Genomic DNA, 13,836 nt, shown 5'->3' with positions numbered 1-13,836 from the left:
ACTTACAAGGTATGATGGCTCTCATACCTTGTTATATAGAATCATTCCTTATCCCTTAACCACATTGTAAATGGCATGCTTGTTAAGATTTCCATACTCCCCCTACAAAAAAATTCATACCAATTGGTAGCTTGCTCCTCATATGCTAAATGAAAAACCATGTCTTACTAAGAATCTTTCTTAACAGAATTCTTATACTAATCTTTGCCATATTCCTTGGGTCACCGTTAACATATAGGCTCAGGATCATACATGCTTAGTAGAATCTAGTGGTATATAAGAGTTGGAAACCTAGTTATGATCTAGTCATGAAGTGTTTGGCCAAAACCTAAGGGTAGGAACTAATCAATTGACATAACCACAACACGTATAAATTCATAAAACAAGTTAGATTTTTTACTCCCCCCTTCCATCGTATTTAATCCCATCGTCCCCTTCTTTGTTTGGAGGTTTACACTTGTTTAAACGGATTACTAGTTACTATTCATAAACTTACTTTAGCACATCTAAGAAGCAAAGCAATTTACAAAGAATGTATCCATTAAAAATAGTATGTTGGTATATGATAGGATACATCACATATCCCTTATAATAGCTAGTGATACGTGTTTCTAAAATCCCTTTCATCTAGCACCCCTAATTTCTACAAGGAGTCAGGGATTGGTATCAAATTTCTACCTCTTATTGGAGCTATCTTCCTTTGACTTAAATGCTAGTTCAACTCGTAGCCACATCTTGTATTTTATGATCATAGTTTGACTCTTAAACTTACACATCTAATTTATCTCTCCACTATAGCCATGAATACAAATCAATTGTTATGTATATACATAATAGGTAGGTAGTGAGAATTCCTTCTTGAACAAAATAGGTAGCCTACTTGAATGCCTCATTAACATGCTTTAGTTCAGTCATAAGCTTTGGATTCCCCAATCTTAATAAGTGTTAGACATAGTCAATGATGCTTTACTTCTAACAACATGCAGGTCTTAGTAATCAAATAAGGTAGGATGGCACATTGAAAGTTCTTGCAGCAGCATGCAATTATAAATCCAGTTACATACAACTGCACCACTCTTTTTCACACCCTCTACTCTCATCAGGCTGTCAAACCTCCATGGATCAAACCATAGTTTCTAAACACTTACCTTGCTAGCTCAATGGTTTTTGGATGGCTGACATCCTTGTCCACTATTAGCTTAATATATACGGTGTCGTGATGCTGCGCGTCCACCACCATTGCAAATCTGAGGGTAGATTTTTTTTCCAAGAATTCAAACATATTAGTCAGCATCATTAGGAATTTATTTTCCATTGTGTGTATCTCTTTGTTTTCATTTGCATGATGCACGAGCACCTACAGTTATGTTAGGCACAATTTCTTCAATGCATTCATTTTTTTTTTTGTGGAAGCATTGCGCGCTTGATTGAGTGCACAGCACAGATTTTAATTTGCAAACTGCATGAATGATTGGGCATGGAATTCTCTTCCAAAGCATATTCTTGATAGGGCACAATGCATGGAAAAACAGGTTCATATGAAGGTATTCATTTTGAAGTCTCAAGGACATTGAGGAACATGGATTTTGTCCTCTATAGCCCCAATGTAAGATGTATCATGATGACGATAGAAATTCTAAGAGGGATGCTTTATAGAGGCTCTGAAGTTCTTAACGAGGTTTCTTGGATCATCTTTGATGAAATTCATTACATGAGAGATAAAGAACAAGGGGTTCTGTGGGAAGAAAGTATAATTTTTCTTTCTTCGAGTATAAAATAGCGTTCTTGCCAATTAAAATGTCCAATGCAACTGAATTTGCAAAATGGATATGATGTTTGGACAAACAACCGTGCAATGTTGTGTACACTGACTTCAGGCCAACGCCACTCCAGCATTATGCTTTTCATGTAGGAGGTTCTGGATTGTATCTTATTATTGATAAGAAGGGCCAGTTATGTGGAGAAATGCATAACGATGCTTCATTCATGTCTACTTCCTATTGTAAAAGAGGTGATTGAGATTTTGATTAAAGCATTGTTTATGGGTCTTGCAAACTTTTAAGGATAGGTCTAGTATTCATTACAAAAATGAGGCCACACAAAGTTCTTCCCACTTTCAAACAACAACTTTCTGACTTTCATATAATTTCCTTGCAAGATCCTGTCATTTTCTGAGAGATAGCATTGAGAATGTTTAATTGCATTAGTTGTATATACTCATGTAAAAGCTAAAGAAGGAGAAACAATTTCTAAGGAAAATGCCAATGAGCCTTTGCCTACAAGCATGGGTTGAGTCAAGGATATAAGTTGGAGTTTATAGCAGACCACACTTCCGGCTCACGACTTCATCTGGGTGTAACTGCTCTTTCACTATGGCTTGCATGGCCCATGTCTAATGCCCGCGTTCTTGTATATTTTGACTCTGGTAACACATATACACTCCCGGTTTCTCTTTCCAAAGGATCAGATGCTACTAATCATGCATGCAATAAGCCTGTAAATGGGAACCCTCAATTTTGTTCTTTACCTGCTAGTTTCAAAAAAAGAGGTGACCTTGTTTATGTTGGGAATTCTTAAGGGGATATCCTTGTCATCAATATAGAAAACAAGTAAATTTATGCTGTTGTGCTGATTCCTTGAGGGGCCTTCGTAAGACACATCGTGGTTAGCCGAAATGGTCGTTATTGGCTTGTGATATCCAATGATAGGGCAATTAGAGTGTATGAGAATTTACTGCCAATAGAGAATGCTGCGGAGGCTCTAGCTGTCATGGCAGGTGATAATAGGGAAAACTATTCTTATGAGGACCTGAAGCAATGGGGACCTTAGTGCCTTGCGTTGTCTAAATATTTTCAAGATAAAGTCAATCATGTGCAGTGAAAGGCAACATGTTTTAGTGGTGATGGTGAATATGTTGTGGGTTCTTCTCATTCAAAAGGAGAACATAAAATATATATTGGACAATTGACATGTAAAAACATGGATCTAGAACATGGCTTGAGGTGGAAGCTATGGAGGCTTGAAGAGAAAGAGTGAGTTCATGAAGACATTGACATGACTGATTGTTACACAAGTGAATTAGGTTCCGAGATGGAAGCTTGGACTCATAAACACAATCATGTGTATAGATTGAAAATGACATAGAGACTTTACTGAATGAAAAAAGTACTATGACATTGCATTAGAAAAGAGAGCAAGCACAATCCTTTATAGAAACTGGATGGTAGCACTTCTCCTACTATGCTTATGGGATTCTAGTCATGAGCCCACACTGCTCCATACAAAGAGGCTAAGTAGGTGTGATTGCAAAAATCTCAACACCTCTCCTCAATCACAACAAGAAGTACAAAGTGTGTAGAGGTTTTAGTGAGAGCAACATCTACAAAGTGTGGGCACACCATAAACATGGCAAAACACCAAAGATTGTCGCAGAAAAGGCTAAGTGTGGATAACCACAAACATGGTGGACATCCAAAGGATATAACAGGGGCCTCACAAAGTATATAGAGGCTATAGTACAAGGCTACATGAGGAGTTTACAAGTGTATGATAGAGGCATTTTGAGCTAGTCAGTGCAAAGCTTAAAAAGTCTATTAGAATAGTGAGAATAGAAGGATTGGTGAGGCTTGTCCTTCTAATCCTTGTGGACTTCTTCTTCTTCTTCCTCCTTTCCTCCATGGTGGTCTTCTTCTTTCACTGTAGCAAGATATGCCTTTTGGGACCTCTTTCTGGCGTGGTAGAACTTTTCAGTGTGTCCGGTCCTTTTGTAAAAATCACAGAATAGCTAGTCCTTCTTGCCTTTATATCTGTTGCCAACATATAACATTTCTTCATCTCTAGAGGTGCTTGGTTCTTCTTTAGATTTCAACTTCTTTTCCTCCTCTAGCAGAGTGATGACTAGATATCAACAAGCTTAGGATTTGGCATATTGATTAAGGTTGTTGATACATTATTATATTCAGGAGGAAAACTTTTAAGCAGAACACCAATACTAATATCGTCATCCATTTTCAAATTTATTCCTACAAGCTGGGTTAGAAGTCATTCCATGTAATTTAAATGTGTAGCAAGAGGTGTGCTAGAATTCATGTCAAGCCTGAGGAATTTAATCAAGAGACCATACTTTGATGACTTAGACTATGCACCAAACAAGGTGTCAAGTCTCTTCCATGTATCATGTGAATTATCACAGTTATCCACATGGTGGATATAACTGTCGTCTAGCTCTAGTTTGATAATGGCTTGAGCCTTATCATCATTGTTTTGCCAAGTGACTACAAGGTCCACATCACGAGGCTTCCTCTCTTTTCCACTGGTGATGGCCCAGAGACCCTTCTTCATTAGGATGAGCTTGATGCAGGTCTACCAGGTGTGAATCCCAACCCCTTTGAAGCGAAATGTCAGAGAGTCCTTGCCCATGCTAGAGCTGGAGAATCAATATCAAATCAGCTTCAAAATTTTCAGATTTTAGCAGTAGAAGATTTGATCTTGAGTGTACTTGATAAGCACAAGTTCCAAAAGACACTAGATGAATAGTATCAAGAGATACTAATGCTTGTGGCCCAAAGCTTGAGACCTTCAGAATCTCCCCTCCTTGATTTGATGTTGAACAAAGTACTAGAAAACTATAAATTCAATGGATCAGAGTGGTAGAGGCTTGGTTTGAGTGTCAGGAGAGAGAAAATAATGGAAAGATGAAGCTTTGAGTTCTTGGCTATGGTAGTCATAGTTAGGGTTTTGCAAGGAAGCCTAGTTTTTCACAGATTGCAGGAGTTGTAGTGCATCATTTCCAAAACGTTTTTTATAGAAATGAATCTTACTGCATGGGCTATCAATGCCCTATGATGGTGCCTTGAATTGTATCGTGTATAGAGAACGAGATGAGCATGAACAGGGCGGGTGTAGTTCTGAGCAATAGGCCAAAAAATTCACAATGCTGGGGCCAAATACATCCTAATGTCAAGGTTGCAAGTGACAAGAAGTGCCCTGATGTGGGGAATAAGTCCTTAGAAGGAAGCATGAGGAGATATCTCCTAGAATGTGGAGATATATGAGCTCTAAGCAAGGTTGGTATTGCCTGGATATGGTTGCCATGGAAGGTTGGTGAAGATAGAGCAAGAAAATGGACTTATTGGTTGGACTTGAGCTGAGCAAAGTTGGAGAGAGGCTGGAAGGGGGGTTTTAATGATCTGAAATAATGTATGCCATGCTCACCATGGCTCTGATACCATGAAAAAACATGGTTTTAGAACATGGCTTGAGGCGGAAGCTATGGAGGTTGGAAGAGAAAGAGTGAGTTCATGAAGACACTAACATGACTGACTATTACATAAGTGAATTAGGTTCCAAGATGGAAGCTTGGACTCATAAACACAATATTTTGTATAGACTAACAATGACACAGAGACTTTACTGAAGGACAAAAGTACTACGACATTGCATTCGAAAAGAGAGCAAGTACAATGCTTTATAGGAACTGGATGGTAACACTTCTCCTAGTGTCATTCTAGGATTCTACTCATGAGCCGTTACTACTCCATACAAAGAGGCTAAGTAAGTGTGATTGTAGAAATCTCAACATGGCATTTGTATTTGAAGGGCCCAAGGAGGGTGTGACTGATGTTGCTTGGCATCCTTGTCGTCCTATTCTTGCTTCACTATCTTTGTCAGCAGGTATTATATATATTTGGGCCAAGGACTACAGAGAGAACTGAAGTGTTTTGCTCAGGACTTGAAGGAACTAGAGGAGAATGAGGAATATGTTGTAATGGGGCTATTCATGAGACACGAATTGTGAGCTCTGATTACTAGTAAAGATGAGATGATGGGTCGATGATCCATCATCATTTTCGCAACCAAAAGCTGTGGGATTAGAGCATTCTTGGCTACGAGTCTGAGTTCATAAGCTTTTGTACTGATAGAGGCTTCAGAGACAGTTGCAAGAGCCAAGGTTCAAGCTTTGTGTGGATTGGAGTCGTGATGACGAAGTTGACAAACAAGTCAATGATTGTTTTTAGGCATAAGATAAAATATTTTAAGCTTTTAGGCTTTAAATACTATAAGGAGAAAAGCAAAGCTGTAAGGTGCTAAACTTTTGAAAAAGCTAAAAACTCTAAAGCTTAAACTTTTTGAAAACCCAACGTGAGAGTAAAACTATAAAAGGGAGGCTAGAGGAGCCTTGCCTTGTCCTCCTCGATCATGAGGACCTTATTTGGAAGTGTGTAAGGCTTGAGATTGAGCTTTTATCCCTCGCCCTCTTTAATCTTGACATTGAGTTGAATCAGTGAGGCTTGAGGTAGAGATTTTATCCCTCGCCTTCTTTGAAGACCATTATCCAATTTTGGAAAGAAGGTTTGAGGACATGCTTTAAGCCCCTCACCTAGATCGAAGTTCCAATATCGCGAGTCACTATGGAGCTTGGCTTGAGTTGAGCTTAATGCTTCTTGCCTATTTTTGAATATCGACAACAAATTCTGTACGACATCAGACTTCTAAGTCAAGCTTCGAGCTCCTCAAAATTCTTCCATAAAATTTACCATCCTACCTTCTTCTCTTCTATCTGAGATTGGGAATTCATCTAGTCTTTTCTAAAAATCTTGTGATCAAAACCAAAAATCTTATGAACTTGTAACTTGTTTATATTTTCAATCAAGAATTTGTCTTCTCATTCAAAATTATTTTGAATAAGTTTTATTTTTTAAAATTCTCCCAACTCCAAGCGTCCTTGCGGCGAGTGACTTTCACAAACCCTTGCGTGAATTAGATGCAACATATGGTGAACCCAACGTGAAAGCATCGCTTATGATCATCAAGATGGGAATTCTTCAAACAATCCAGCTCCATCATCGAGTGCTTCTTCTTTTTTGACTGATGAGATAAATAATTTATTGCAAACTCTTTCTTCAACCATTATGATGCAGAATTAGCAAATGCAATTATCTATGTTGCAGCAATAGCAGTTACATAAGCAAAAATTGGATCAACAATGAATGTTGCATCAAGAACAAGAGCATACGCATGGTGCAAGCAAGACAATCAAGGCCGTGGTTAGTGAGAGTAAATTATTTGATGGCTGAAATATTTTAGCCTATCTTAAAGCCTTTGAGAGCCAGATCTACTTCTTTAGAGTTTCGTCCAATTGGAGAAACTATTTCCTACGGCTTGTCATGCCTGCTTTGCGGGCTAGAATGACCAATTTGTTTGTGCAAGACTCAAACTAGATTTTTTTCAAGAAAGCACTCAAAGATGAATATTTTTTGGAGGATTATGGTATTGCTATGTGGAAGATATTCAGAGAGTGGGTCTATCAGCCCAACAAAGGACCTCTTACTTCTGAGTTGTTGCAAGAGTTTAAAGAGTGATACAACGAGTTGGATGCACTAGATCAAAGAGCTCTAAACTCGAAGAAATTGGAGCTATTCTTGCAGGCGGTTGATCTTACACTTCAGGATGAGTTGGGAGAGCTCTTGAAGACTGTACGCAACTTATGGGGTTGAAGACGGATTGGTAGGAGGCTGTTGATACGGCCTCTAAATTGACAAAGAGGCGTAGCTAGAAGGCTTGCTTGCAGAACGGCATGCAAGCAGCCCCTGTGATGTCTTTTCCTACCTCAACTTCTCTTACTTCTCCTATTTCTCCTTTCACTTCTTCTCCTATTTCTCATCCTGTGTCTATGCCTATGCCTATTCCTGTTGCGATTTTTCAGACCATCTGCAAAACCGACTATAGAAGATATGGTGAAAGAAATTTCAAAGGACTTAAAAGATCTTCAAATCAAGATGACTAGAATGGAGCAGTAGCCACTTAGTCCAGCTCCAAGTTCAGCCCTAACTTCTACTCCTACAAGTTTTTCCAAGAATGATCATGTTCACCGTTGCATGTGGTGTGATAGTCAAGATCATGAGCAAAAGTACTATCAAGATTTTGAAGAGGCAAAAAAGCTGAAGTTGGTAATCTAGAAGGAAAAGATTATATGTTTTGGAGATATAGAGCAGCCTATTAAACCAAATTTTGGTAAATGTGGTATGAAGAAATTGTTGGAGAAGTTCCTTTTGTGCTCTTCTTATGTGATGCAAGAGGTGGCAAGAGAAGCTGCTACCTATGGTCTTCAGTTGGAGCAGTTGCCAAAGGATAAATCTATTATGGTCCTATGCATTGCACACAGAAAAGAAAGGAAAAGTTTCATCATCCAAACCTTCAGCCATGGGAGATGCGATCAAAAAAGGAATTGGATGGAATTATCAAGTTGATGTCTTTTCTACCTATGCTTATAAGGTGAAATCTCAAGGATTTGAAGCACTTATTGAGGAGAAGCAGAAAACAGATAATGATCAACTTGAAGGTTTGAAGAGGGTGACTATGAGGAATGATCCAGTTTCTCAACCTTCTTTTTTAGAACTGAAGCAGAGCATGGCTGATGTTCAGAAGCCAAAAGTATAGGAAGATCAGAAAGCCCCAAAGACAAAGGATTTGAAGCCAAAAAAGTAACATGGATTCAAGTTGCTTTCCAACATTGAGACAATTATGAACTTGAAAAATGTACTTGAAGATTGGATTCTTAATTGAAAAATTGAATTTATTCTTGGAGAAGTCTTGGGGATTGCCAAAAGATAATTTCATGATGTTATCATTGACATCATTAAAAGAAAATGACAGGTTATTGAAGAGCCGACGTAGGATATGATCTATCGAGATACTTTAGTTGTTGCCAAGGCTATTCTCTATGGATTGCAGATTGAGGAGATTGATTCTAATGAGGAGACTATTGAGGATTCTACAGATGGAGATTTATGTATGTAGTCCAAGAAGACTCTTCAGCCTTTACTTTAGCCCGTATAGTATGCTAAGAATGAAGATGCGCCTAGATTGGTGCCTCCTAGCCATTTTTTTCGTAGTCATTGGGCACGTGCTACTATGGAGATTTTAGTCAATATTGGTGAGATAGAGACTCCTTATGTTGCTCTTTTGGATCATGGCTCCGAGACTAATGTCATAGTGCAAGGTTTATATGATATTGGTAGATGGCCAGTTGATGTGGATCATGGTTGGTGCATGCGTGTGGCCAACAACACTGCAGGAGATTTGTATGTTGCTTGTCTAGACTTGAAGATTTCTATTGGAGATGTGGGTGAGTCTTATCATTTCTTTGTGTAAAACTCTTATTCCTATCCTATTATTTTGGGTTAGCCATTTATTACTAAGTCTCGGATGGAGACTAAGGTTCTAGATGATGGGTCTGCCTATGCACGGATCCGAAGCAAGGATGGAAAGAGGGCTGTCCAGTTCATGAAAGTTTGTGTCAACCATCAGCAAAATAAAGATTCTTTGAGTGCTTCCCCTCTTCCAACAGGAAAGCTGGATTTTTGTCAGGTACCACTGTCTTGCAAGACGATAGTGGTACAAGTTAGGGAAAGCTCTCGCCTCTTGGCAGAAGTAGTTTTTCCTCATGTGTTTATGGTGTATCCATTGAAAGTACTTTGTGTTTTGAGTAGATTTCTGATATGCCTAGAGCTGCCAGGAAATATGTGAAAATAAAAGAAAAATAATTAGAGTTTGCAGGTGTTTTGTAGGAAGAAGGCATGATAGAAGGTCTTTATGGTAGACTTTCATGCTCGAATACTATGGAACAACTTTCAGTATTACTGAAAACTGAAAATCAAGAGTTGTCATATGTCTTACAAGTCCATTCTCTAGGGATGTATTGTGAAATTGCTGATTTCATGCTTCAAGAGAATTTGGAAGCTAAGAATCCTAAGCAAAAAGTGTTCTTTACCGAAATATTTCAACAAAAAGAGTTGGATCTTGTTGTTTATACACATAAAAATTTGTGTCTACCAAGGAATTTCCAACAAGGGCTGAAATTTGCAGGATGTAGCAATGAAGCAAGAGTTCATAAAAAAATAAGAGAGTTGACAAGAAGGTTAGACCAATTGTAGGACCACTACTTTTGGACAGTGATGAGATGATTAGGAGAGCTGTTTTGAAGAGATGTTGTATAGACATGGGAAAGTTTTTTCTTTTTTCCCACATGAGATTGGATGCACTGATCTTAGGGTTATGACGCCCATAGTTATTTTTACATTTCACATGTCCCTTGGAATCTACAGCCTATTCCTATGCCTAGGGCTCACTTGCCCAAATTGGTGGAGCTTTTGAATGAGACGTGGATCAAGATGGGGATTCTAGAACCATCTTCAGCTCCATGTTCTAATAGATGGTTCATAGTTCCTAAGAAGAATAGAACACTGAGATTCATACAGGACTTACAGCTTGAACAGAGTCACTATTCGAAATGTTGGTGCGGTGTCGTGATGTTATGAGGACACAGTGTGAAAAAGTATAGAATGCACCATCATCCGACTTCTTTATTGATCTAGAGAGTCAATGTGATCTGAGCCATTAGTACTAGTGTGAGTTGCATGGATTATCCAAAAATACTAGATTTTTGGATAATTTTAGTCTATTTTTTATATTATTTATTGTAAAAATCCAAAAAATTTAGAAAAGCTTGTAGTTTAGGATTGCATGCAAAAAGCTAGTTGCTTTTTCAGCCAGTTAGGAGATTTTTCATAAAAAAGGCAGATTGACAAAATCGCGCGCGTCGCAATTGCTGTAAACAGGCTGAAAACTGCAGACTGAACTGAAAGAAGAAGGAGGAGTGATTTGGGAGATCCGTGAGTAGGTGCCCTTCAGTTTTACCCCCCTTTCGAAGCCAAAAGAGCCATCAGATTTGGGTTTCGAGCAGTAGAGAAAGAGTTGATTTTTGTGATCCACGTTTTTGGTCTACGAAAAGCTCTAGGAGATTTAATGCCTAGAGATTTCTTCTGAGTAGTGCGAAGATTCCAGGTTCTTTCAATACATATTGATTCAATTCATTGTGCTTTGTCTTTGTCGTGTTTACCACTTGTGTATTCTCTTTCTTCTCTTCCATCTCCTATCTCTACTTCCTTCTACCTCTGATCCCCGGTGGATTTGACCTTTCGACAAAAACCCCTCCAACATTGGTGAACCCGACGTGAAAGGTCGTCAGAAGAAGGAAAGACAAGATGGGAGAATCTTCGAATACATTCTCCAGTGATGTTTTGCAATAGTTGGTGCAAAATATGAATATGCTTATGCAGGTACAACAACAACAATAAGTGATGCAAGCTTCAGCTCAAACAGAAAGTGTTGTGATGAATGCTTTGCAAGTAGTTGAGTGTGAGGTGAAGTTATTCAATGGCAGGAATGTATTTGCATATGTATATACCTATGCTCAGAAGATGGAATTCTTTGGGGTGGCTCAATCTGCATGGAGCCGGTATTTTGTACGTGTTACTGTTCATGAATTGAAAGCATGGATTACTGAATTATACTTGCAGGATGCAGACTGCGTAGCCTTCAAGAAGACACTCAAGGAAGAATTTTACATTGAGGACACCAGTTTGATTATGTGCAAGACTTTTCAAGAGTGGGTTTTACAACCCAATAAGAGTCTTGTGGCTACGGAATTGTTAAGAGAATTCGAAAGTCGATTTGAGCCATTGGATCTTGCAGAACAGCAAGCTCTTGCAAGCCAGAAAATTGAATTGTTTCTATAGGCAGTTGATCCTAAGCTTCAAGAGAAACTTGATGATTTGCTAGAGGATCAGACTACAAAGACAGGTTTGAAAATAGAGTGGAGACATGTCAAGTAAGCTGTTACTACACTTGTGAAGAAGCATAGAAGAAGAGAAAGATTGCATGTCTCTAGTTTGCCCACTATTACGGGCAAGACAGTTGATGTATCCAGTAAGTCACCTACTTCTATGGCTAACCCTATGGTGTACCTGCTATTGTTCCCTCTGTTAGGGAATATGTCTTATATGAATTAGTCAAAGGCATGCGGGATCTTCAATTGAAGGTTGCAAAATTGGATGAAAAAGAACAAGAGAAAAGGGGATGGGCAGCGGCCCCTAAACTTGGAAAAAGATATATGTGGTGTGACAGTTTGCAGCATGAGAGAAAGGATTGTGCTGCCTATCAGGAGGCCTTGGCACGACAACATATCTTTTGGAAAGATGGCAAGATCCATGCACAAGAAACGGGATTGCCTCTTGCTTTGAATTTTGGAAAGGGAGGTATGCAGAAGTTGTTGGAAGACTTGGCTATCAGAACTGCTTATGCAGCAATACATGCTTCTACTTTTGGTTTACAGTTGGATAGAATGCATGGCCAAGTGATGTCCAAAGGATGAAATATGGACACATACTTTACATGCAGCTAAAAAGAGAAAGGTCACTGATAGTGAAATGTCTCATGCACGGCAAGACATTCATGGCATAACTGGTTGGAAATCACCGGTAGATGCATATTCAGTGTATGTATATTTAGCAAAGGTACAAAGCACAGATGTACTTGTGGAAGAAAAAAAAAAAGAGATGAAGATATTGCAGGGACATCTAAAAGAATGACAAAGAAGAAGTGTGGATCAGCCTAAGCTGCAAATCAGCCACCTCCCGAGCATGTTATGGAAGAGGTCAGTCACACGAGCAAAAATAGGATAACAAACAAGAGGGCAAAAAGAAGGGTAAGTAGCCAGGATATAAGTTACAATCGAACATTGAGATAGCCATAGATCTTAAGAAGGTTCTTGAAGAACGGATCTTAAACAGTCGGGTGGAATTTACCAAGTGGTGCTTGGCATTGGCAAGTGAGAATTTCATGATGAGATCATTTACATAATTAAAAGGAAGCGTCGGTTTCTTGGTGATACCACTAGTGCATTGCTGCAATTTGAAGAGGAAATTGGTTTGTTGGGTATTCGGACTGAATATGAGCATGAATTAAGTACTGGATTATCTATGCAGGATGCTACTAATCAGTGGACAACATGTGGAAAAGAGAAGAAAGTGGCTGAAAATGCATTGTCTTGTAGTAATATGCATGGTGGAGTAAGGCAAATGCAACAATATGGAGAAGAGACTCTAGGATTTATTCCTCGAAGTCACTACACAAGAAATCATTGGGCTAGAGCTACCACTGAAATGGTAGTGAGGACAGGGGAACGTGAAACTCCTTGTGTTGCTTTACTTGACCATGGGTCTGAGATAAATTTCATTGAGCGGGGATTGTATGAAAATTGTGCATGGCATGTAGACACTGATCATGGTTGGCTTATGAGGGCTGCAAATAATTCTTTAGGGGAGCTCTATGCTGCATGTCCTAATATAAAAGTGACAATTGGTGATGTACAAGAAGAGCAACACTTCTTTGGGCAAGATAATTCCTCATATGCAGTGATTTTGGGACAGCCCTATATTACATGTGTGCGTATGGAAACAAAGGTGCTTGATGATGGTTCTGCTTATGCAAGAGTCAGAAGCAAGGATGGGAGAAAAGTAGTCCAATTTCTTACTATTTGTGTTAATCATCCTAGAAATCATGATACGCTTCGAGAGTCTCCTTTGGTTCCAAATGCAAGGGAATTCAAAGACGTGGATTTTCATTAAGAATTGTTGTAATGTGGGGCTACAGTAGTGTTGTTCAGAGGGTGTACTCGCCTCTTGATGAAATGAAGCATGTATTTAGTATTGGTAATTCTCAGTTTACAGTAAATAGTTCATGTTGGTTTAAGCCTATGAAAGCTATGTGTAGGGCTGAATGCATTATATGAAACGGGCTATTAAGAGATTGAGAGCATTGGGGCTGTTAGCTGAAAATGATGGCATTTTAGGCATCTTTTATGGGCTGAATATTACTGACACTATGGCTGAAATTTCAGCAACTATACATGCAGAAAATGAGGCTGAAAACAGAGTGTTGTCAGTATGTTCTTTGGATATGTATGATGTTATAGCATTGTTTGCTTAGTAGGAA

Source organism: Lygodium microphyllum, chromosome 7, assembly GCF_053477565.2.
Source record: "Lygodium microphyllum isolate KBCC chromosome 7, Lygodium_microphyllum_v1.1.10, whole genome shotgun sequence".
Taxonomy (NCBI): domain Eukaryota; kingdom Viridiplantae; phylum Streptophyta; class Polypodiopsida; order Schizaeales; family Lygodiaceae; genus Lygodium; species Lygodium microphyllum.
The sequence above is the reverse complement of the archived record's forward strand: the minus strand, read 5'-3'. Positions refer to the sequence as shown.